Raw genomic sequence first — 25,066 nt, forward strand, 5'->3', positions numbered from 1 at the left:
TGGAGTCGAATCAAAACCCAGTACCATTGTCCTTGGCTTCTCAGTCAGCCCTCCATGTCAGCCACGTTCAGAGAGTCTGATTTGATCACATGCTCCATCAGTCCCAGTCCAGCTGGCCTTGGTGAGTTTCCATTAGATCAGCCCCACCGTCTTAAAACTTGGGTTTTGTTTTTGTTTTAAAAGGTGGTGGTTTTTGGTCATCCAGGTAAGGAAGTATAGCACACAGACTCTTAAATGTGGAAGAAGGAGACACTAGTATCAGAATATTAACATGTAAAAACACCTTGATCAATCATTGCGGCCTTTGAAGAGGGAAGAGGGCTGTAGGACATAGACTGCAGATGTCTCAACCAGCTAAAAGGGGAAGAAAGAAGTACTTCCTTCAGAGACACCAGAAAACAACACAAACCCACTGACACCTGAATTTTAGCTCTTTAAGCTGCATTCCCATATTCTGACCTCCAGGAAACTAATGCAATAAATGATCATGTTTAAAGGTAATTTATAACCCTTCTTTGGTCTAGCAGTAGGAAGGCAATAAATAGAATATACATTTACATGTATACATATACATATGTAAAAATACTCCAAATATGCTTTGGAGAATTATCATCCTTTTATCTTGCTCTAGTAGATTCATTTAAGAATGTGGACTCTTACTGCTTAAGACAATAGTTTTTCCTTCATTACGGATTTGAGATTGATAGAGAAATGTAGATGGCTTAGCAACTGGAGTAAGACTAATATTCTGACCATCCAAAACATTGCTGTTGCACTGAATCTACTTTTCAATTAGATTTGGAATCACAGTGGTTGAGAGCTAATACACTTATTTTTCTTATTCATTAGACAGCGACTGCCTAAAGGAAAGGAACTGCTCTTTTTATTTTTCATATCTGCGTACCCAGTGCTTAGACAGTGTCTGCCAAATGGCAATAACATTAGTGTGTCTTGATTTAAATTAATGACTAAATGACTAGAAATCATTTCAAATTCATGTACAAGCAGGTGTGTGTGTGTGTGTGTGTGTGATGGTGGGAAGCTTTCCATAGTCTCATCCAAGTATTCAAAGCTACTAACCATGAATAGAGTTGTCATACCTTTGTTGAACCATTAATGAGTGGACACTGGGCTTCAGTACTATCAGTTAATAGGCTATCCAGTTAACTACAAAAATTGTCACTGCTGAGAAGACACATAACTTATACCATGCAGAGTGTAGCTACCAAAGTTTCTTCCCTTCTCTCCTGGTTCTCTTTGTTATGGTGATTCCACTTGTATTCAAGGTCTTAGCAGTGGGCCGATAGCCTGCCTCCCCTAGCTGACCCTGCCCGAGGGGCTGGGAAGCTTTAATCTTCTTCTCCTGCTCCTGGATGGGAGGAGGCCTTGCATTTTTGATCCTTCTAGCCCACTGGTATAAATACCTGACTTGAGTTTAATAAAGTTGCCATTTACTCTGGTGAATGAGCAAAGGTCTCTTTTGTGTGTGTGTGTCTCTTTTCCAACCCTCAGGACAATCGTCCATCCTTGTGGGCTCGAGTTCGGGAAAGCGCGCAGCCTGAACCGGGTGTGGGTATCCATTGGGAAGTGCTGACTCTTACAGCAGAGTACATACAAAAATGGTAAAGAAGAACAGAAAAACAAAATTATGTAAGACCTAAAATCTAGATTAACATCTAATTGCCTGTGAGGGATAAGTGAGATAAAATCCTTTGACATTGGAGTCTTAGAATCCATTTTTGTATTATTATCATTAAATATTTTCTAGCTTGTTATTATGGACTGTATCTTTTCTAACAAAAGCCCAGGCTCATTCATCCATGACAAGTAAAACTCACAAGTCTGCATCAACTTGTAATGCTCAGCTCGCTTCTAGGGGTGAATACATTTGTGTTTTCTCAAAAGAAATCTAACAAATCCTACATAGACCTGTATGAGCTACTTTGCTTTTTATAAAGTGCCAATTTGGGAAGTCATTAAAGTAATGAATCATATGTGACTAGATCTCAATGAAAGGTTAGAAACTAAAAACATAAAATTATGAAAATTGCAAAAATCTGAAACATCTGTCCACACAACTTCAATTGAATGAATGTAACTCAATAGTTGATAAAACATGATGAGAAGTTTTGCCAATGATTGCGTGTGCATCCATTTTCTAGATGATACCTAACAGTCATAGAAAACAGACCATCCATCACTGTGTCATTAATCATAGCTAAATTTGAAGCGACTGTATTCCTTCTGAGGTTAGAGTGAAGCTGGTTAAGCAATGTGCGCCACAAGGAGGCTCTTCTAGTTGCTTTTGTTCATTTTTAGTTTGTTTTAATTAGCCAACTAAAAATAGTTTCACAGATAAATTACAGATGGAAATAAATGTATTTGCTAAATCTACTGGCAATCTTATTAAACAAGACTCAATCTAGGAGTTGGTGCCCAAAATTTTCAAAATGTTCTCAGATAAAGTTTAAAACTTAAACTATCTTCTTTAAGTTTTGTATCCATGTTCTAGTAAGGGCTTAATCCTTTAAATGCTAAAACTAAGCTTATTCGCTTCTTTGGTTAACAAATCCAGATGCATAACCTTTTTCTTGAAGTAGTTAAGACACTTTCACTGAACAGTATATCCCATCCGAGTGAATTCTAATTATAACTATGCCTTTTTCTTAATTGTCCAGGCATAAATAGATGAAGTCCATGACGGACAAAAATCTGTCACTTTGGGGTTTGAAGTGATGTATTAATGGGTAAGGTTTTGTCACACAAGCATGAATATCTGGTTTTGGATTCCCCAAATCCATATAATTAAAGCCAGGTAGGATACCCTGCATCTGTAACCTCTGTGAGTGGGCTAGACCTCACTGGCCAACAAACTAGACTAAGAGGTGATCTTCAAGATAATAATCTGGAGAATGACTCACATCTAACACTGACCTCTGGTTCCTCCATATGCGAACATGTACATAGAGAAACATGAACATACACATACGTTGTGTTACAACACATAACACAAATGCACATAGCTCTAGCCAGAATGTAAAGAACTTAAAGCCATCACATAGAACAAGGCAAATATGCTAGAGAACAAAGAGTGTATAAGGCAATAAAGACCATGCACAACAGCCTACTTTTGGAAAACATTTGGCTGTTTCTACATGTTTCCAAGGGGCATCTTGAAGAAATCTATTCTTCTTAAAGGTGTAAGTCTTTTGCTATAGTTGATGGGGTGCAGCATTGAATAAAGAGAAAAAGAGGTGAAGGCAAAATAGAAGGGAGTGGTAAAACATTCGGACCACTATAATGCAATAACAGTTTAAAAAGTCATAGTTCTTTCTGCTAAAATGACAAATTTGATAATGTGTACTACTTTGAAAATGTTGATATAAACAATGGGAAAAATGCAAGAATTCCTGGGGCTGTTGAAAGGAGTGCCAAGGAATCTTATTCTAGAACTGTCAGCAACCAACCAAATGCAGAGCAATTACATTGATGGCCTCCCAGATCTCCCCGGATCTGCGGTTAGGGCTTCTATTATTGTTACAAGTGTTAGTGCTGCAGATCAGGAAAGAGAGTGAAGATAAAGAAGAAAAACAAGTCCTATCTAAACTGGGGAAATGAGAACCAGACGTGGAAGAAAAGTGTGAAGGATGATTTTTAAAGGAACTAAAATAAAGAAAACATGTTATTTTATTTTTATCTTTTTAGTGTAAAATAATTAAATAGAAAATGTGCAAAAAGTAGAACCTGAATCCATCAACAGCAGGATGCACAAAACCCATGATTCCTCCACTACATCACCATATGTAGTTCTTTTGATTGCTAATTGCACTATCAGATGTATAGGCGTATGTGATGTGAATAATTTATTCTATGTGGTTTTTTTAAAAGCTTAACTTTGGTTCTTGTATACATTGACAACATTCATCTCTGCAATGTATATAATATGTAAAGGCAGTTTTATGCAATTACAAGCATACTCTTTTCGAATCATTTATATTTAATTGAAACAACATGCATTTAGGTATCTTAGTTGAATTGGATTTGACATGTGATGCATTTTAAAATGTCTCAAGAAGAAAATCTATTAAAGGAAGAGATTTCATGGAACAAAGACTAATAGAGCAAAATGAAAAGCAGCAGGATAAATAAAGTTATAAAAATTAGCACTTTCTAAATCCGACGTCAGTTCTTATTGGCTAGATGTGTGCCTACGATTTACTAGCCTGTTTACTCTCCTATTCCACAAATACCAGTGTGTCAAAGGAGCAATTGCAGTGTTGTAAAAAACACAGTTCATAAAGGGGTTTGCGTGACAGTATGTCATCACCCCTTTTCTCTCCTTTTTCTGTTTTAGAGTAAACAGTGTAGTAAAAATCAAAAGGTTTCCTACATTTATTTGCTATGTTTCTTAAAATCGGTGAATCATGCAGGTTGACTATCTCTCTTTTAGTTAATTAAAACCTAGAATTGGTGTCAGTGTCATAGACTACTCCACGTAAAAGAATAGCATGATAAGATTTCACTCTGGCTGCCAGGTGACAGTGGAACTCCTATATAGCTCTGAAAAGTGTTCTGAGCATATATTTCAAGAGCTTACATTTGCAGTGGTATTTTACGAGCATCAAGTACTTGTTTCAGACAATTGCTTCATAAAGATGAGCTGTGTCTCTGAGCTCAGGTAGCTGCTTCTACATATTGATATAGTTATACTTGACCCAACAAGCATTTTGTGCCTGAATACTAAAATCTAATTATCAGAAGGTTTGCCTCCATATTAGCTTCAAATATAGGAAGAAAATTACTCTTCAACTTCTCTGCTTATCTATATCACAGTCTTTCTTAATTCATCACCCACATCTGAAGTTCTATTTGTTGGTACATAAAATAACAAAAGAAACAATGTTCTACCTTCATGCTTTTATGCGGATTTTGCTCATATTAAGTATTTAATGAATTTGTGGGGAATGAAGTGTTGACTAATCCAAGTACAGACGTTTCATGTCTACTGTGGGGATTCCTGGCTGGAGTCCTTCTATTTTCAGTTCACCTCATCTCCAAGGTCAGTTGCTCAAGCACCTCTCACCCAAACTACACACAGAATGACAGATACAGGTCCAAAAGTATGAGAAGGCAAATTCAGAGATGATGTGATGTGTATCTCAATGTGTCTGCTGTAGGCTAGAGAAAATGGGTGAATTTTCATGTCCAACGTTAGTTAACTTGGGAAAATATGCCCTAACAGTCAAAGTCAAGAAGAGCTGAAAAGCATAGAGGACTATAAGATGCTTTTATGTATCACAGTTAAATGAGTATTAGGAGTCAAAAAGAGTTTATTTAGATATCTCTATTATTACCCCTAGTTTTAAACAACATGGCATCTGGGTAAAAACTTACTAAATATAGAAATCAGTGAAGATATAAGTAGAAAATGTCTTGGGTAACCATGGTTTTCCATGCACATAATAGCGATTGTGTATACTGTGGTTAGAAAAAAAGAAAAGAAACATATTTTAAAAAGAAAATCACTCCATGGTTCAGAGTGTAGCTCAGTGGCAAAGTGTTGAGCATGCATGTGGCCCTGAGTAGATCCTCAGCACAAAAATAATAGTGATAATAATAAAAATATTTAAAAGAAAAAAAGAAGTCCATCACTAAGTCATTATTCTAAGCCAGAGAACCACGCTCTTAGATTCCTACTAAACCTAATTTGATCAAACAAAAAAAAAAAATAATGAATATGCATGGATATAAATCATTGTATTCTTTTCCCTTTTTTCAAATCACAAAAAAAAAAGATTCCTTGATAACCACAAGAATTCCAACAAGGCAGATTTCTCATTTTATTAAGTTTCTATGAGTTAAGCACCTCTGGTTTTATGATACTAAAGAGTTAACAGCTGTCCATTTTTCATATGCTGATAAGTAGAAATTGAGTAGTTCTCTGTGCCTCATGCCCCTTCTGAGAGTCTCTTTATTGGCCATTAGAAACAAGCTCACAAGTCTGAGTTAAGCAAGCATGTAGTATGTACTTACTCTTTTCTCTATAGCTTATGCGTGTGACATTTGCTCTGTTTTCAATATCTTTTCCTGAGTCTTTGGTAAGGTTAATATTTATTGAGCTAACATTTATTGAGTTTTTATTATGTTCAAGCCATTTCTCTGAACACTTTATGGACATGAACTTCTTTGAAAGGCTTAAAAAGAACAATATTAGTGCCCACTTAGCTCTTTTTTAGAGAGTACTTGATATACTATCTGACACACAGTAAGTTCTGTAAAGTCACCTGTCACACGATCCTATGGAATGAGCTTTATGGGTTTCTTCCCTTTATATACATACAAGATAATGGAAGCAGGAAGAGATCATTTAAAGCCCCAGAGACCACAAGCTAATGAATGGTAGTGATAAATTTTAAATATCAATTGTATGACTGCAAAGCCTACACTTCTAACAACAAGATTCCAGTACAGAATGGTATAAATATTCATCCTAAACAACCATTACCATGTTTTCCAGACTCAACATGTGTGTACTCTCTAGCCTATAGACCTCTTGAGGGCACAGTCTGTGATCAGTCACAAGGGATATCGTTTGCTGATGTGCACCTAGTAGATGCATGTTGCCCACATTATAAATTAATGGTCTTCAAGTATAATTCAAGTGATAAAGAGTTAATTTCAAATTTTTAACAGATCCACACTGAATGTTTTATGCTTAGTGACACCATCATCCACTCAGTTTAATTCTTTTATTTTTTTAAATTCTGAGACTATGATGCACAGATATTTCAGGTTCAATGTTCATTATTATCAATGTTCAGTGACCATGTTTTTAGACATAAAATTCACAAAAGTGTTATTTATGCTTGAAAAGTCCCCTGACAGTCAAGCATGCATAGTTCTCTACTCTTTCGAAAAATGAATTTTATAATCTTTGCAAATGGAGACTTACTTCAGTGTATCCCATTCTGGCCACTGGGGTTGCTAGTAACTTTTGAGTTCTGCAGAGGGTTACTTAACGTTTCTTACCCTCAGATGCCATGGATTTCAATTTAGAATTCCAGGGTCTATTTAATTAAGTGCTGGGGAGGATTAAAACAAACAACAGAATAGTTGGCACAAAACAAGTGCCACATAGCAAGACTGTAAATACCTCCGGGGCTTTTCTAAAAGGCATTGAGGTATAAATAAAGGAGTACAGATATCATTGAAGTTAACAATTACTTTATTTGAGCGGAATATATAGATTCTCTTCCTACTCTTACTCTAATTTTTTTTTAAAAAAGGCTGTACTGTCATTGCATATATTCACACTAAGTACAAAAGGTGGAAAGTATAAGTGAAAATTTAAAGTGGAACTGGTAAGAAAAACAGAAAAAAAAAGTTCCTGAGAGCAATAAATTGCAAGATAAGGAGAGCTCCTCCCTGGATTCTCAGATGCCAGCCTCTTAGGAAGAGTATAGTATAAGAAGCTTGTTGGTTTGGAAATCTCTGAGTGTTCATAATGTTTAGTTTACATGTACCTTTTATGTTCCAAAAGTAAAAGCATTTGGTTCTTATTTCCCATCACTATTGTCTAAAATGGAGCACTTCTGCAACAAGCTCCAGAATGGCATTTAATTGCCTGTATATTCTGAAAGCTCTATTTGACCAAAGAGGGACAATTGAAAAATCATATTGCTGTGGTTAATTTTTAAAAGCATGAGTTTATTCTTATAAACTGCTATTCCAAGTTTATCTTAATAGTCAGTGAAAACATATGTATATATAAGGAATATATATATTCCTTCCCAAAGATTCTTAAGCACCTTTGGGTACAAAACATTTGTATTTCTATCAATCCTGATTCCTCTTCACAAAATTCATAATGAATATTTATGCCTCTAACCCTGTATAGGCCCTTGAAATAAATAAATGATGGTGCTGTTGTGGTTTTAATGAAGTCATCAAATAGAATAGAACTTGAAGTTTGCTATTTGATTTTAAAGAATGGTTAGTGAAGAGTAAAGCCTTCCTTGATACAAGAATAATGAGGGAGAGGCTGGATGGAGACTTGCCCAGGGGTTAAGAGCATATACTTCTCTATCAGAGAACCAGAATTTGGATCCCAGGACCTCTACCAGGCAGTTCACAAAAGCTTCTGACTCAAACTCCAAGGTATTCAATTGACTTCCACCTTGCTCTCCATGAGCACACGTACACATACACAAACACACTCACAATGTACCACATAATAAAAGAAGTTGATTTTTAAAAGAGAATGACAAAATAATGGCAGAAATAAATGAAGGATAACATGGAAGTGGGAAGCAAGTAAGAAGAAAGGCTTAAGATTAGGTTAGAAAAGAACAGTTTTTGCCAGGCAGCAGTGGAATATGTACAATGGAAACAGGGGCAGAAGGACCATTGCAAGTTGGAGGCCAGTCTGGTGCACAAGGTGAGTTCCAGGAAATCCAAGGCTACACCGAGAAACCCTATCTATGAAAAACCTGAGTTTGGGGTGGGGTTGGGGGCGGCAGGTGCTCTTTCCTAATTAGATCCAAGCAAGAAGGGAAGAAAATAGCTACACTTACCTAAGCTTTGTCCGGGGCTCTAAGGTCTGGCAGTCATCCCATCTTATTAAACATTAATTTAAAAATCCAGTCAATGTGAGGCCTAATCTGACCTGCCATTTTGGAATTTTAAAGCAAGGTGAAAAATAGCCACACAGAGCACCTTAATATCTTTTGATATGTTAGAAATGATCCAAGGACTTGAGAACTTAAACCATCATGCCCACTTTTTCAAAGCCCCTAGTGAAGTTGCTGCACACATCCTTTAGGGCTTTGTGAAGAGATTGGTATTTGAGAGCATCCTAATGGCAAGGCAGCAGTGACGCAGGAAGCACTGATAACAATACGAGTTTCAGACATGCTTTTCCTCAGCCTTGCTGACAATCCCCAGGAAACGAAGCATGTGGTTTTGATGAGGTAGTTTCTGAAAGTTTAATGTAGCATTGATCTCTCTTATGATACCTTATGGTTCGCTTACAATGCACAAAGAGAGAGCGGGGAAGAAGTACGTAAAAGGGAAAACCTTTTGGAAATTTATTTATATAAAAATTTCCAGTAAGGTGTAAATTAGAAACGGTACCACATTACACAAAAATAAATATCACAAATGACCTTCAGGCTCATATCTCAGATTTTCAAAAATAAAAATAAATGAATCACATCTGTAGTATGCCTTGTTTCCCAAGCTTCAACATTGCTGAAACAGAAGAGAGGTGACTGATTGATTGGGTGATATTTATTGGGATTTTATAGGCCCGCTTCTTATCTAATAATAGCAATATTGTCTGTTCCTTTGCCAGGCTTGTCAATATGACACACCCACATCCTCCCAGGATTTGCTGATTCTGTCACATGAGTCTTCAATAGCTTTCCTCATACCCTTTCCCCATTTCTCCTCAACTTGTGAAGTCACTTGTTCTCTGTCTACAGGCCCTGCTACATATTTGCCCCTGAATTTTGACTTCCCATCTGATCTGCTTCCATGTTTCTAACACCTTTTATGAACTAGTGATGATTCTAAAAGATAGAAACAATATACCTTGGCATGTTCCTCAGAAAAACTCATGTTTCCTGCCCTCCCAGAGCCATAATGTATTGTTTGCTCTATGCTGCTATTTATTTATAACACATTCAGTAGAAATCACTTTCAGGGCCTTCAAATTTTGTTTGCATTCTTTCTTTTTCATTTAATCAAAAGTTTAATGTTGGCCATTGTCTTAACCTCATTTCTGTTGCTGTGAGAAGTTCTGTGACAAGAGCAACTTAGAGGCCAAAGGATTCGTTTTGCTTTTCAATTTCAGGTCAGGGTCCATTGCTATAGAGAAGTCACATCTCATCAAACAGCTAAGCATATCATATATAAAGTCAAGAACAAAGATAAATTTATGTACAGGTGTTCACTAGCTTACCTTTGCTTAGGTCTATTTCTCTAACCCTTTACAGTACACGACCCATTGTGTTGGGAAAATTTCACTAACAGTAGGCTGTGTTGTCCAGTATCTATTAACATAAGACAATCCCCCAAACAGGCCCACTGACCAATCAATCCAATGTAGACAATCCATCCTCTAGAATCTTGCCTGTTGCTTTTAAGTTGTATCTAATAGATATTAAAAACTAGCCATATCAGTCAATTAAATACTTTCCCTCACGAGTTGGACAAAGGCCTCCAAAACAGGGCAAAAAAAATCTTACTCCTTGCTTATTTGACTATCAAAATACCTTTCCCTTAATAAACTGTAGGGTTCTTTTATGAATTTCACCCTTGAATTGCAACCTTAAAATATCTCAGAGTTAGAGCAATTCAATATATCAGAGTAATTCAATATTTTTCTTACCTTTTTAAAGGAAAATATGCCTCTGAATTGTTTGTAGCATCTGTATAACTAAAAGTCTGAAGTTTTCCAGGAGAACAGTAAATCAAATTTCAAAGCCTTATTTCTTTAATTGAGATCGAGCACACACACATGCTACACTTGATGGATTATGATGTAGGAAAAAAAAAGTTGATACAGGCTTCTGAAGCTATTATGAAGATGAACTACAAAAGGATGTCTGCCCAGAAGACAGAGGCCAGAGAATGGATTTGAAGGAGGAGAAAATAAGATCCCGTGTTTACTGCCGATTTTCAGGGTGGCAGACAGGAGAAATGACTCTATCTCTCCTTTAAGCACTACTCTTCAAAACTCCTTCTAGCTTATAGGCCTCTGCCTATTCTGGGTTCTGTACATTTGCTGAAGAATAAAAAGAAACTCTTCTTGCTGAGTAAAACAAGAAAAGACACACATTCAGAGTGGAATGTAAATGATAACCCTAAAATTAGAGAAATGAGAGATTCTGTTTGGGTTGACTGCTTTTTGTTCTGCGGTGGCAGCATTCTCGGACCTGGGCTGAGAGAGCCTATCCTCATCGAGAAAAACGTATGTCAGCGTTTCAGCTCACGTAAACCCAACCATTCCAGACTCGGATTTTTCACTCTCATAAAACCCAGGTATGTCTATGATAAGACTTAAAGGGGCTTCTATCTTATTCTGCTCTCCGAAAAGCATTGCTTCAAATAGTTGTTATAGACCTAGGATACAACAATAGCATCATGTTCAAATTTTTGAGGGCCTTACTGTAATCTCAGCTGTGTGGAGCTGCCAGTGAGAAGGTGGCATCATACACTATAATCGTTTTGCTCACCACCAGGACAAGTCTAGCGGAAAATGTTTAATTCTAGGCGATAGCTCCTACAGAGTCAGTAAAGGGCACTTCCTAACAAGGGCCGACAACAAAGTAGCAGTGACTAAAAAGGCAAGCTCAGCATATTTGCTGGGGCTAATAGAACCATTACTGCTACTTGTCAAACTAAGAATAATACCAAAGGACAGGAGCGTCAGAGTGGAAGTGGCCAGAAGATAGCAGCAACAGAACGAGGTATATCACAATACCAACTCCATGCCTCCATCTTTTTTTTTTTGCCAGTCATACTACCCACTCCATGAAATACAAATGTGCACACCGAAAGTTTGCATGGGAACATTTTCATATCTTAGTTTATTATAAATACGACAATTCATAAACAAACTGTTCTATGAATCTGCATCAAGACCATTTCTAGGACTGCCGATATTATATCAATGCATCTAAGCCATCCAGCATTTTCAATCTTATTTTTATGCTTACTTTTCTTTTCTCTGTCTTATGTATAAAATGCAAAGCCTTGTGAATAAAAAGGATGGCGCATGAAAAAAAATCCTGCTGCTTTTAAAAGGGAATTAATTCTGCATATTATTTCTAAAAGCTAAGAGTCAAATGAGTTCAGTAGAAAAGCAGGAGGCAGTCAAGAAATAATTCTCAGGTCTTGAGATCTCATGTGGATTATGCCCTACTCACCAGCACTTCCCACAGTTGCATTCTGTACTAAAGGCCAGTTCCCCTTGTGCACTGACCACAAGAAACATGGATGCTTAAAAGCCTTGGACTTAAAATGCCATACCAAAAAAAAAAATTATGAATTTTTAATCTGAAGAGGTAGGAACGCAAAATAAGTAAACCATGATGGATTCATAAAAATACACACAATATCCCCATAGGAATGCAAAGTAGCTATTTAAACCCAACAGTACCATTTAACAGCCAGAAAAATAACAACACAAACAAAAGACGACAGCGCCAACACCTGACCTTTTGCACAGCTCACCGTCAGCCTGCACCAGGCTGTGGCTGTCTAATTTAAGGCAAGGAGAAAATGTTTTTTAGAGGTGGCATGCTGCTTCCCATGCCACCCTTCGCCACCCTGCACTGTAAAACATTTATAGCATCAAGGCCTCCACTAGGTTTTAAATTTACTCATTATTTTAAGTAAAAACAAATTTAAATAATAGAAGGCACTTGTAAATTAATGTAAAAGCAGGTGCTCTTTGAAAATGAATTTGCTTGAGGTGGGAGGGACTCCCATGACCTCACCATCAAGGAGTTTAATTAATCATGATTAAAGGAGAACAGTGGTGCTCAGGTTACCGTTCTGGGTTTAGGAATTTACTCTTCTGAGCCATCAGCCAGTATCTGAAATACTGATCTGACGGGATCACCTGTTACTATGCTGCCTTGTGACGGGACTTACCTCAATTTATCTCACTTTTAATTTAACTGTTAATAAAAACTGAGCATCGAGGAACATCACTCAGGAAGTTCTGAACAGTGCCTCTGGGATGCACATTTTATCTTTCTACTGTCGCGATTCTTGCTACATCAGTATTCAGAAGCCATTTCAACTGAATATTCCTAGACACAATAAGACTGCATTCAGGATGGGTTTGGATTTAAAAATAATGTTTTAGATTGCAGCAACTCTTCTGCCATGACTACAGCACAGAGGCACCAAATACTTAAGACCTCTGAGTCCAGGTCCTCTGTCACTGGAACTAATTAAGGGGAGGGCTATGATGGAGCAAGGATGCCTCTTTGTTTTAGCAGAAGACAAGTGTCTTGGCAACAAAAGAAATCCTTACATTCGCTTCCTAATAGCCTAAGGAGGAGGAAGTCTAGAGTAGATGGGCTGTGCCAACTCTCAATTAGACCTGGAGAAGGCCATAATCCCCAGCTTCAACGCACAACCAGTTTATCCTCATTTGTACTTTGGGACAATGTGCCAAGATAGAGACTCACCAACTGCCATGAAAAAGCTACGAAAAAGCATGTCTCCTCAACTGATAACCAAACAAAGAGTTTCCAGCCCCTGCATAATATCTTCTGCAAGTCTAAAACTTCACATGCACAAGTGCATACAGGAATTCCCTGCACCACACACATACACACGTACATGCACACGCACACACACACACACACACACACACACACACACACACACACACAAAATGTAATAATAATGATATTGTCTCTAAAAAGCAAATTAAGTCTGGGAGAGTTTATCTTCACTTACACTTAAAGGAAACACACACTCTCCTTGCAGGGAATGTATGGCAGGTAGAACCTGAGGCACCTTGTCACATGACTTCAGAAGTCAGGGAGGAAAGAGAGATGAATGTTGATACATAGCTTTTTTCGTCAGTTCCGTGCAGTATCCCACTGCATGGAGGAGCGTCACATACTTCACTTACCCTAATCTAGAAAATCATTAAGACATGCTTTAGGCTTGTCTCCAGCAATTCCAGTGTCTGCCCAATTTACATTAATAATCATCACAGATAACTATTCCAAAGTTATGCAGAATTTTCCACAAAGATATTTAAGACTCTTAAAAATGCATGCATATTTATTTTTGTGTTCCATGATTAAAAGTATCTCTTGCCTTCCACCAATGCTTGGCTCACAATATACAGTAGTCATTTGCCACAGGATTCCAGAATCAATGAAGAGAATAGGTCAGTGGTGGCAATTTGGCTTTCAGAACCAGACACAAACCAAATGCTATAACTTAACGGATACAAGTAACAAAGCTATTTAATCTCTGTAGGCTCAGTTGCTTTATCCATGAAATGGGAATGGGTATCAATTTTATATCCCCTGCAGTGATTCAGTAGTTCTTAGCACAACTATGTGCTACATAAATGTTCAAAAAATATGATACATATGGGAGAATGGTGTCCCCATGTCAAGATATAAACAAACAGCCTGGGTTCATTGTTGTGATTGTTTTTATGATGTGGAAAGGCTGTCTAACATACAGAGAACAGTTTCAGGATCTTGAACTGGGAACTGTCCTGCAAGTTGACATAATGACACCTGGATTTTTACCTCGCAAATTATAACTAAATTTTGAGAATGTTGCACTCTCTGCACTTCATTTCCGGTAAGCCCTGGCTCCTTGTGTTTCTGCAAATGTGCCCTGTGTTTGCTCCTAACTCATCTGTGTGTTCCACAGGATGAGAACAATTTTTATATGATGTATGGATTATAACATTCATAGTCTCAAAACCTATTAATGCCTTCAAAGAAGCTACTGGTTTTTACTTAGCAGGGTTCCATTTTGCTACAGTAATGTACTGTTTCTCTTCCAAATAATGTGTTTCCATTTTTAGACTCATCTGAATATGGCTTGTCATCTTTCACTTGTTGCTGCCCAGATGGTCTTCATGTGTAAGAGCTTATCAAATACACTTTCCTTTGTTCCATCAGACTCTTTACAAACAGATCAAATTTAAACAAATGTGAAGCAGCCACTCAGTTTAATGTCATTTTTTAAAGATTTCTAGAGGGTGCTGAAATTTGTCTTCATGTTTTAAAAAGTGTCTGAGTCAAAACTGTAAAATAAGACAGATGAGGGTCATACAAATCTACTGGAGTTTGTTATGCTTGGTGATTTTCTCTCTCTCTCTCTCTCTCTCTCTCTCTCTCTCTCTCTCTCTCTCTCACACACACACACACACACACACACACACAAAACACACACACACGACTGTTTTCATTATTTTCTTTTATGTTGGTTCTATTTTGAAAGTGATCAGGTCATCTCCTATTTTCTTTACAATACGCTAGGCTTTTTTTCTGTGATAATAAATTGATTTTTCTAGCAAGCAGTCTAAAATTTGAATTGAAAAGGTCTAAGATAATTATTTTGATTGATAAATTAGACTGACCTATTAAATCTTTAAGATCTTAACGCTGTTGGTTAATTGTTTTATGAGAAATCAAGATTCAATAAACATAGATATGCATTCTTTGGGGACGTGGATGCGTTTTGAGAAATATGTCATTAAGAAATTTTTCTCATAAATTTCACATAAACCTAGAAAATATGTGGGCTGCTCACCTAGGTTATGGACTGTACAGTACCATATAGGTAGACCACCGAGCCCTAGCAGAACAAAATTTCATGTAGCACATGACTATATTTGGATCACCCTCTAAGATTCAGGATTGTTTAAAGTCTGCTACTTAATGCCTTCAATAAGGATTTACTCAGAACTCATAAGGCTATCAGTTCTAAGCCACCTTTATCACACAGGAGACCATGTTCATCCACAACAAGTCTCAATATCTTTCTAGATTAACTTTCTAGAAAATTCACTTTCCAAAAGAGAAGGACTCTGTTATTAAGTCCAATTAGAGAAATCTGTTCTCTTGCTAGAGAAAAATTCTGCATATTGAAAACTATCTGAGCAAAACCTACTAAACAATGATTTCATAACCAGTTTTAACTTAATTATTCAAGAAACTATCATAACATAACACCCCCATCAAATTTAAGGCAGGGATAGACAATCTGAAGATGAGTCATTTAACTTGTCCTTAGCAAACGGCAACAGAGTCTATTTTTACTTATCTATTCAATTTCCCTTAACAATGTAAAATTCTTGTACAAGCACAAAGCCATCTGCATTTAATTAATCACACAATCCACCCAAACATTATCAGATCCCAGGGGAATGAAAAAGCATATATATATGGTTAAATAGACTCTTCATGTAATACATTTAAATCAAAGCATATCTAAATGATCTAGAAAAAGAAAGCCACGCTCTGCCCAGGCAGTTAAATCTGTAATTTCAGGTCAGCAACAAATGGGCAGGCAAAGGCTCTCTAAGTCGATGTTAATTGTTCTCATACTTACTTCCCTGCTTGGAAGACATTGCATACTTTGGAGATCTCAGCTCATATAACAGAAAATTTTTAGAAGGCCTCATCCACCTTCAGGCAAAGAATATCTTTAAGAACTAAGATAGATAACTCTTGGAATATAGGCATCCATGTTGTGCTCTGCAGGCCACAGCCTACCCACCTCTCTCTCATTCTGTGACAGAAGGATTGACATACTCTAAAGCTTTTCTCCCCTTTCCAGGTAGGATATGATGATGCAAAATAGTCAATAGAGACAATGAGAGTACAAATCAATCAGATTAGGTTTTAGAACCTACAAGTGAAAGAAAGAGAGGGGATTGAAAAGCTGAGGGTTGCGCTCTGTTTTGCAATCTTTCCTACCGGTTATCCCGTCCTTTACAGGTCTTGACATGATTCTTAGTCATAATGATCCTTGAGGCTGGGTTTCCTGGATCATGAAATTGCATAAACTAACAGCAAGATGACAGCCCAGGAAACTTGTTCTAGATACAAATATAGACTTTCCAGTAAGAATAGGCATGTCTAAAGTAAAGGACAGCTGCTCCTTAAGTTTTTCTCACTAATCTCGCAATTTTCTAGTTCTTTGGGTGTGGCTACAGTTACACATATAACCGATTACCATTATTTCAATTAATAGATTCTCTTTATAGGGATTGCTTTCACATTGCAGGAAAGAATCATCTGGCATTTGGAAGTGAAAAACAGCCAGCAACAATAGGGGGAAAATTTTATTGTGTTTGACTCTGAATTTTCCTTTTGGATCTGTCTGACAACTGGTATAAGAAAGCTGAAATAATAAAGTATTTCTCTATTTAGTTATCTAAGTCAACAGAAATTCTAAACTTCATCGGAATTAAGTTGAGTAGTGAATCAAAAATAAATCAAATAAATTGGCAGAAATATCACACACAATATACTCACACACATATATACATATACGTTTGCACATACACCACATATACACATATAAACACACATATATACACACATGAACACACACACATTAACACACACAATCACACACACATATTAACACACACAATCACACACACACACACACACACACAAACACGCAGTCACACATACATACTCCTAACTCATATACTAAGTGCTGAGAGGAAGAGGAAAAGCGCATGGGTCAGAGACACCTATTCAAACCCGGTAACTGGAAATTTACTAGAAGCATCCTGGAAGACCAAGCAGGTACAGGTCTTGAGCAGGGAGAAGGTCTGGCCATACTACAAAAACAGGGAGGAGGCTGAGTGATAGAGAAGGATGTGGAAGGGGATGATTAAAACTATGACAAAGCCATACCTTGCTATACTGGCATCAGGTTCACACTAGGGTTAAGTAGCAGAGTCAGCAGAAGCTTTTGAACAGAGAAGTAATTTGAATGATGTGCCAGAAGAACACTGGCAATGAGTTTAAAAATATACTGCTGTTGGGGCCACGATTGGAAGCAGAGAGACCAATTAGATGTATTTAGGCACCATTTGTCTGGCAGAATCAGAAGAAGACAATAACAAACATGGCTTTATGCAAAAAACACAAGAAGCAAAATCATAAAAAAACAAAAACAGTGTCAACAACAACAGCAAAACCCTATATCTAAAAAACCCCACATTCTGAATAATGCACATCTCTGATCAATAAATTTTCCCAGATAATAGACACATCAATGAGGGTGAAAATGCCTTTTTGCAACAGATTACCTGAGCCCCCACACTTTCATTAATTTTATCATTACTGCACACAATATTTTCTTCACCCACTTAAGTAAAGCCATTTGTAGGACAGATACACGAATACAAGTGAGATAACTCAATCGCAAACATTCAGTATCTAACTCAGACCCCTTTTCATCTCACAGTTAAACTACAAGTCTAAAAAAATAGTCTTTAAAATGCCAACACTGTGCATCTCAGCACACAGAAACATAAAGAATTTCAATAGAGAGTGTTGAGAAAAGCATCAGAAGCTATGTCACTTAGCCTTCAAAATCCTGTAATGAAACACTGACCTGATAAACAGACTCCAAGATGAAACCCGCTGTCCAAGGTTCCTCATCAAGATAAGTCTGGCAACTGCACAAAATACAAGGGCCTAATTCCAGTCCCTTTTATTCTTAGCATTGCTGTCACAGTCTTACTTCAGAATTGTTGTTTTTTCTTTTTTAGACATTTTTTTCAATTATGTGTTGCACAATCAAAGGATCAAGGATCTTAGAATAATCAACATGATCAAAAATATACTTTGATGTCTTCAGTCCAAATAATATTAAGTAGTTTGTCCACTTTCTTATAATGCTGGAATAGAGTGAATATGCTAATGCCTGATGATGTAGCTGATAAAGTCCTCCATATTTGAATGGAAACAGAAGAACTCTGAAATCTTCACCAATGTTCACTTCCCTCGTTCATCTTTAAGGAGTACCTCACTGATAGGTGACTTTTCCCCTACTAACTCTTTATAGTTAACTAGATATTTTCTCAAACTCCCTTCGAAATCTATTTTAAAGAGCATGTATATATTTTTATACCGTAGAAAGTCAGCGTTTGTAGAAAAAGTGTTCAGTCTTCCACTACCTAAATGTAGAGATGCAATCCTGTTTCCTCTGCTTTCAGTTTTCACTTAAACGTACACGTAAAACTATCCTCTTTCTGACCCCCACAAGTAAGACAAGTAAAATTAAGCCTCATTGTAAAGAATTACCTAATTTCAGGAAGAATTGCAATACAGACTTAATTTAAATGAAGCAACGTAATTAAAGAGGGAAGTCCCAACTTACATGTTTTAAAAGGTCAAAGTCAAAACTTGACACAGGAAAATGTTTTTCAAATTGTACCTTTTAAATTCAAATTCCTCTTTAAAGGATTTCACTGCAGGAGAGAAGTACTTCAGGGAATTTAGAGCGGAAAATGTATTTTAGAGCAAAATATGCCATGAGTAGAATTACACAAAAACTCCAAAGAACCTGGCATCGTGCAAATGTCTTTAAATATATATAATGCATATTAAAATAGCTACGAAACTCGAGTGACCAAATGTTACAAGTCATTTTTTCATGAGTTCCCACTTAAGACAAGCAAAATTATATTTATAAGAGAATTAAAGGACAATTCATCTACACAATTTAATTATGAATCAGGAGTCTCATTAGAGAAATAGAAACTGCATAAATTAAATGCACATTTGTTGATTTACTGAATGAATTCACTTGTGCTGTTTCAAATCCCTTTTCGGAAAGTTCCAGCTTAGTAAGAGGCTCGGTGCCATCTCAGTTGTTTCAATTTATACTGAGATAGAAACATAGATACTTCTACTCTTCATGATATTAATTATCATAGGTCTTTATTCATTAATCGGTCATTTACTTTGTGTTCATTAATATTTTTCAAGATCAATGCTACCAACCCATCTTGTATAGGAATAGTCTTACACTGTTTTTACATTCTCATCACATCATACATAATATAGGAAGGCAGATGCTCAATTCATGACTCTTAATTAACACATTTGCTTTAATAAAAATTATGGGGAAATTGACTCATTTATTTTCCTACTCTTATGTTATTAATTAAATTTGAGGAGCTAGGAACATTTCCCTAAATTTAAGGAATATATTGAATTTGTAAGTTCCATAAATTTTGTGCCAGTATTTGAAATCCACCCCTGCCTTGATAGCATCAGAGGAGGCAGTGAATGGTGAGTAGGAGCTGTGGTGGGCATGAGCTGCAGAGAGCTCTAATACAAAAGGACTTACTCACATAAGAAGAAGAAGGAAATAGGTAGAGAAAACAGTCACCCAGGTTTTGGTGGATTTCAAACTTTCGCCCTGATATTCAGAGAGGAAAAGGTCGAAAAATGAGAGCCACTATCTTACTTAACATGGTTTAAATCAATTCACTGATGACTTGAGAATTAAGGAATATCGCTTATAAATGAGTCCAACTTAATCCCATATAATGAATAAAATTTTACTACAGATTTTGTATGACATTAAAACCAGTAGAAAGTTTGAAGGTCTTATGAAAAAAAATATTTTCAAATGTCTTTAATGGTGACTTCTTTCTTCTTTAGTGTACATATTTCCCAGTTATCTGTCATATTTATGCAAATGTTATCTGCATATAAATAATTTTTACCTGCAGATGTAGATATAGATATATATGAAACAATAATATTAAAGCAGCTTCACTGTTATGAATATGTAAACAGTACACAGATAAGATCAGAACTTCACGGCAGCTTTGTATATTGAGATCTAGGCACATACATTGAATAGAATTCCCAGATCCTAAGGAATAACCTCCATGTTGGCAGGGAGAGATTGCCCCTGCCCTCCTGTGAAAAATAAGGGAACTGACCCTCTCCATTACCAGCTGCAGCAGTCAGGAAAGTGGGCCCTGCTTCTAGCCTGGGCAGCACAGTAGAGCTGACACTGTTGGCAGAAGCATGGTGAGCTGAACCTGAGGATGTGAGAATGGGACAGCTGGCCACACACCCCTCTTCTGCAATGTGGGAAAGATATGCTCCCCTGGCCCCCGCTGTCAGCTGCAGCACTCGGGAGAATGGATCCTGCACCTCACCTGTACAGCAGAGGAGAGGTGACCTTACTGAAAAGGATGCTGGTTAACTGACCTTAAAAATGTGAGCTGAGGAGATCTGGCCCCACCTCTCATCTATCATATGGTCATATGGTGGTGTGGGCAGGGCAGACATGACCCCCTGCTCTCCTCACTTGCTACATGTGGCAGGTGGGAGAGCTGGCCCTGAGGTCATAAAATGGGAGAGCTGACCCTTTCTCTTACTCATCTCTTCAAGAACTAATAAACTAGCCAGGACAATGTTGGAGAGCTCATCCTGCTGATGAAGACTGGGAGAGCCGGCTGACAAACTCTGCAACTGCACCGGCACAGAACCAGAATTAAAAGTTGGCCCAACCCAACATCCACCCTATCTATGATCTGCTGGAGCACAAAAAAAAGGGACCAGCCCTGCAGACCTAAACCTACAGGATCTCCACAACATAGGGCAACAATGCGATATCCAAAAGGAGTCTCAGTGAGGGCCAATATCAATAGAACAGCAGAAGCCAGAAGCCACAAAATCAGACCAATGAACACTTACAAGCAAAGATGTAGGGATAAAAAGTTTACAGTGCGACCCACTGTGTCATACTACAGCTTCCATGATGGAATGTTCCCTTTTTCTTTTGTTTATTTACATTTTATTTTATCTTGGAGGGAGTTTGCAAACGCAGATGAAAAGGGATGACAAATGAATGGGATTGAGATGCATGATGAGAAAGACACAAAGAATAAATAAAAACAAAGTTAAGAGAAAGAAAGAACCTCCAACATAAATATGACTTTTTTTTTCTTACGTGAAGCAGCCTACACAGGCTTTCTACAGTCTGGTGTCTTTCTTCTCAACATTACAGTACAGTAGTATTTTTCATACAGTACTGTTTTTATTTCCCTAAACAGAGAAGAAGCTCTTTGATGGTTAAGGTCTGTTATATACAAATTGTATGTTATACGTTTATACTATAATAACTCTCTGCCATTAGCATGAGACTTTACCAAAGCCATATTCTTAAAAGACAAATAACATTGATTTTGTGATATCTTGAGATTGACAGAATGCCTGCACAATGATCCACCAAGTTACCTGTTGTTGACTAAAGTTTCTGTCCTGCTGGTCTTGCAGTCTTTCAGTCCCAAAGAAATACACAGAGGTCTACATTAATTATAAACTGATTGGCCTAGTATTTCAGGCTTTTTTTTATTAACTCTTATAAAGTATATTAGCACAAATAATGGCTTGGTACCTTTTTTTGGTGAAGCAGTCACATCTTGGATGCTCTGTGCCTGGCTTCCTCTCTGCCTGAGTGATGACTGCAGACTGAATCTTTCCTCTTCCCAGAATTCTCTTGTTGTTCTTGCCCCACCTCCACTTCCTGTCTTGTTGCCCTGCCTATACTTTCTGCCTGACTACTGGCAAATCAGTGTTTATTTAAAATATAAGTGACAAGGTACAGACCATAGACCCACAGCAATCTGTCAAAATGAGCACCTCATTTTCACTGCATGCCTTTTGTTGCCCTAACTTAAAATTTAAGTTAAAATTACATACTTAACTCAAATTGAAAAACATGTTTTAACAGCTCATATATCAACCACTCTCTACTTAAAGATAAAATAAAACCAAAAATAATAACCAACAGTATGACTGCTTCCTCGAGTGGAAGATGTGTTTGCTTTCAAAGATTGCTTGTATCATGCACTATATTTACTTTCAAGGGTTCTCTATAGGCTCAGACAAAATAGATTTGCAAAGCTTTCAGCTGGAAGTTGCTAGAAACTAAATATTCTGATCAAATTACTCATCTCCCCAGATGTGTTCAACAACAGAAGCTCAATATATCTTCATAATTCTTAGAATTATGTTTCCTACACTTTCTAATTAAAGGCCTGATTATATTTATGACACTTAGAGGATTTAATATATGCATGTTTATGTATTTGAAAAATTAAATTCATCAGTACACCTACTACTCACTACCATTTCTAAAAGAACAAGACTAATATAAGTAGCCAAACAGACTCTGTGAAAATGCATTAGATGAATTATGCTTTCTCCTTTTCACATGAGGGAACAGCAGGGATGAGAGAAAGATTTTTTAAAACATGGGAAGACTGTGCATTCTGTTAGATATTCATTAAAGCTTGAATGCAATGAAAGCCACCACATGTACTAGAACGTAGATTTCTTCTACACTTTAAATTTCTGAAAATAATTTAAGATACCTATCATTATGAATTGTATTATTACTCTCTGTTAAAAGTGGCTTTCAACAAGGAGTAAAAGAATAAATGTTGCCACCTAATGAAGTTAAGAATTTATATACTAATTAGAGTTATTTAATTAAGCACAAGTGAGTTTCTAAGACTATGGACAGTTATAAAATTTCACATATAATTTTGAAATTTTACACTAACAGTTGATATTTTCAAAGTGTGTGAAGAATTGAAGGTGAGAATCAATGGTTTAAGTACTTAACATAACCAGACCCTAGGTTTGATCTCAAACACAGAAAAGACAAATTCTATGAAGAATAACAAAATGGTAACAAAGAAACAGTTGTACATTCACAGTAATTAATAAGTGAAGATTACAGTTATTAAAGATAGTCTCCAAACTACAGAGTCTTATACTAAATACCTAAACATACAGAGAGAGAGAGAGAGAGAGAGAGAGAGAGACAGAGAGAGAGAGAATAAAATGAAATTTTCAAGATTCAGCAACAGCTTCTTGCTTCACATTCTTGCTTGAAATGATACATGTCCCTTATGACATAACATCACTTCACCCTGCTATGCTTTTCCACTGAACTGAAATCCTTATGTTGGAGACTATATCTCAGTCATCCATGAATTATTCTACTCTGTAAGTTCCACGTCTGAACATTAGTTCTAGCTGTCAATCTCATTGTCTTCCTAGAGAAATGTCACTAGTTCTAAGCAAACTTAAGGAGCTCTGAATCTTTACCCACCTTCTTCAAGCCTCCACCTCCCAACCTGGACTACAGCACAATTCAAACAGGCCCCTAACTTTTGTCCTACTTTTGTGAGACAGTTTAGTCATCAGAAACTTACATATATTTTCCGCAAGGATAATCCTAAAGCCTGCACATACCTTCAAAGTGTTTTATGTTGCTCAAAATCATCTTGTTTCAACTTCTAATTCAAAAAGAGAACAATGTCCCGAAAGTATCATATGTCTAAAATGTCCCTTTTATCTGTAGTCACCCTCTGATGCATGATTAATAGAAACTCAGAGAGAGAAATTGGGGTTCTGAAGAACCTGAAGATCTGAAAAACAAAACAGCCAACTACTGGTTCTTACCTCAACCTCAGTGTTAAATGGCGATCCTGCCTCCAGGAATCCCAGAATGAGACTGTCCTTGAGAGTGATCTCTCCCCATCTTATATTCCTCTCAAGGGCTGGGATAAAAGGTGTACACCACTGGGAGGAAAGGCATGCACCACCCGATTCCTATGGTAACTAATGTGGCTACTGAGAATAAAGGTATGTGTCTTACCATAATTTGGTCTGTTAGGCTGACAAGTGGGAATGTTTTACTCTCAGATCTTCAGGCAGTCTTTATTTATTAAAATACAAATGAAGGGGCTGGAGAAATAGCTCAGCGGTTAAGAGCACTGACCGCTCTTCCAGAGGACCCGTGTTCAATTCCCAGCCCTAACATGGCAGCTCACAACTGTCTGAAAATCCAGTTCCTGGGGATCTGACACCTTCACACCAATGTACATAAAATAAAAGATAAATAAATCATAAAAATTAAAATAAAAGATTCTTTAAAAAACTAAATAAAAAAATAAAATACAAATGAAATGTCGCAACAATCCTCCAATGTCAAGGGCTAGTCAATTTAATGTTCATAGTATTTAGTTGAAATCTAGTACAGTGCCAGGTAAATAGCAAGCCCTAATACATTTTTGTCAAATGCTACTTTGATAGGTAATTGTTGGTGCTTTGCCTTCCTATACTAGTTATGAGATCCACGAAGAAATGTCCAAGACCTTATTTACTGTTCTACATCGAGACTTCATGAATTAGATGGTTTGTAACAAATGTCTATTGGGTCTAACTGAGTAAAATGTTTATTTTTGTCCAACTAAAACCAAATGCTGATAATTTGGCATTCTAGAGAAAGCATTCTCCAGACAAGGGTACAGAGTCTCTCTACATGTGGGGAAGGTTTGAAGTGTCTCTTGTCACTTAAATATATCCAGATGTCAGAATCTCATTTTGATTTGAAAATGATTAATGGTTGGAAATGTTCTATAATAGTGCTTCATTACACAGAGTCATTAGATTTTATGACCTGTGTCCTTATATTGCCATAGAACTTCCATTTTCAC

General features: G+C 36.9%; 1 protein-coding gene across 7 annotated transcripts in view; it reads right to left on the reverse strand.

The window, feature by feature from the left end:
- Pcdh7 (protocadherin 7) overlaps positions 1–25,066 on the reverse strand; it is a 404,659-nt gene that overhangs the window by 291,058 nt on the left and 88,535 nt on the right. The gene's annotated exons all lie outside the window — the stretch shown is intronic.

Source organism: Myodes glareolus, chromosome 8, assembly GCF_982192425.1.
Source record: "Myodes glareolus chromosome 8, mMyoGla1.1, whole genome shotgun sequence".
Lineage (NCBI taxonomy): Eukaryota > Metazoa > Chordata > Mammalia > Rodentia > Cricetidae > Myodes > Myodes glareolus.